Genomic DNA, 2,637 nt, shown 5'->3' on the forward strand with positions numbered 1-2,637 from the left:
AAAAACATGAACGGTAAAGTGAGTTTGCCTGTTGGTGTCGATGGACAAAGTGACCATAAAGTTATTGCAAATATTTTTAAAGACTATTTTAGGATTCAATCTCCGTTTCAATCGACTCAGAGTAATGTATGTGGTAAGATTAAGCAAGGGAAAGTGCACATTCATATCACCAACGATCAGGTTATAGCAGCCATTAGGAACATGAAAAGAGGGAAATCTCCAGGTCATGATGGGCTCAGTATTGAGCACCTCCAGCATGCGGGGGCTCATGTTGGAGAGCTCTTATCAAAGTTTTTCAGTCTGTGCATAAGGCACGAGTATCTGCCTACCGATCTTACAAAAACCATAGTGATACCACTTTGTAAAAATTCCACAGGTGACTTATCGGACAAAACAAATTATAGGCCTATATCATTGGCTACAGTAATAGCAAAAGTATTTGATAGAATTTTGGATGAGTATTTGAATAGTCAAATTAAATTACATGATGCTCAATTTGGCTTTAGGGAGGGCTTATCAACTGAAAGCGCTATTTTAGCCTTAAAACATACAATCCACTATTATGTTAAGAGAAAAACACCTGTATATGCCTGTTTCTTGGATTTGTCTAAGGCATTTGACCTAGTGTCATATGATATGCTTTGGGCAAAGCTAGGGGACATAGGTGTACCACAGGAATTAATAGGAATACTTTCAATGTGGTATAAAAGTCAAATTAATATAAAAGTAAAGTGGGCCAATGCCGTTTCTGACCCATATGTACTAAATTGTGGGGTGGGACAGGGTGGACTTACCTCGCCTAGGCTCTTTAATTTATATATAGATCAGCTGATTGGCGTGCTCAGCAGCATGCATGCAGGTTGCAGGATTGATAATGTTAGTGTAAACAATATTAGCTACGCTGATGACATGGTGGTGCTGAGCCCATCAGTGGCTGGTATAAGAAAAATGTTGAATGTTTGTGAGGCTTATGCCTTGCAACAAACCCTACCAAACCCTACCAAAGAAAACCATTACAATTAGACTATACATTTAGAAATACTAAATTAGAGTGTGTTAATACTTATTCGCTGCTAGGCATCACGATCGATAAACATATAAACTGGAAAGATCACGTAAAAAAAGTTGCGGCTAAGTTATCTAGATTCACATACGCGTTATATGAACTAAAAAAGTGTACAAATAAACCGACCGCTCTAAATGCATATTACGCGTATGCCCGTGCTTGGCTACAGTATGGCATTACCCTATGGGGAAACAGCACAGACACTGAAAAATTATTTAGGTTATAGAAAAGATGCCTCCGCATAATAGTCAACATAGACGAGTTGACAAGCTGCCGGTCATTCTTCATAAAGGAAAAAGTGCTCACCCTCACATCCTTATACATATTGGAAATAAGTGTTTTTGTCAAAAAAAACTTGCACCTATTCCCACAGAATGATAGGCCAGAAAATTTACGTCCACGCCAAAGATTATCCCCACCAACTTCAAAATTAAATTTAGTGCACTCAGGACCGTTTGCAATGGCGGTAAAAACTTACAATAAAATACCTGAATATATAAAGACAGAAACAAATATAGACAAATTTAAACACATATTAAAGGATTTTTTATTATCAAAATGCTTCTATTCCTTCAAAGAGTTTTTTAATAATTAGATATATACAGAATAAATAATAAGATTAATGATGAAGTGAGGTAAATGATTGAATGATTATGGTAAATAGTAATAATACTCGTATATGATAATATAAAGTGAAAGTTCAATTTTATTTAATATTTAATTTTAGTCACTTATCATGAATTGATTATTTTATTTTGCTATTTTATTTTTTATTAATTATACCTTTTGATTTTTTATTTATCTCATTTCATTGACATTTCATTGACATTTGTAAAAATGTGTATTTTCATTTGATTTCGTTCATTATAATTGTAATTTTAATTTAAATTATATGTAATTGATTTTAAAATTGACATTGCTGCGCCCTTACAGGGTTCATGTTTGATCTGTACTAATAATTTAAGACCTAGAAAATGTAACAACATGAATGCAATAAATGTTTTGACTTTGACTTTAACATGGTCTAAAGTATAATGAAAAAAAGAGTAAGTTCATGGTCTTTACAGGAAAAAATAAGGGTCCTTCGAAAGTGCCTCCAATTAGATTAAATGGTATATCTTTAGAGCGTGTAAACAATTTCAAGTACCTGGGTCATGTAGTGACCGAGGATATGAAAGATGATATGGACATAGAGAGGGAACGCAGGGCATTGTCGGTTAGAGGTGGTATGTTGGCTCACAGGTTTGCTCGAAGCAGTATTGAAGTTAAACTAACTTTATTCCGTGCATTTTGTCAAAGTTTTTACACCAGTGGCCTGTGGGCTAATTTTAAGGTAAATACCTACAATGCCCTGCGGGTCCAGTACAATAATGTTTTCAGGGCCCTGTTGGGGCTCCCGCGGTACTGTAGTGCATCAGGCATGTTCGCAGATGCGCACGTAGACGACTTTTATGCCATACTACGCAAAAAGACCGCGTCAGTGATGCAACGTATACGCGTGAGCGCCAACGGGATCCTGAAAGTGATAGCTGAACGTTTCGATTCGATAATTCTTAGTCGATATATCGAGC

This window comes from Hyposmocoma kahamanoa, unplaced genomic scaffold, assembly GCF_003589595.1.
Source record: "Hyposmocoma kahamanoa isolate Upper Pololo Valley unplaced genomic scaffold, ASM358959v1 91735, whole genome shotgun sequence".
Lineage (NCBI taxonomy): Eukaryota > Metazoa > Arthropoda > Insecta > Lepidoptera > Cosmopterigidae > Hyposmocoma > Hyposmocoma kahamanoa.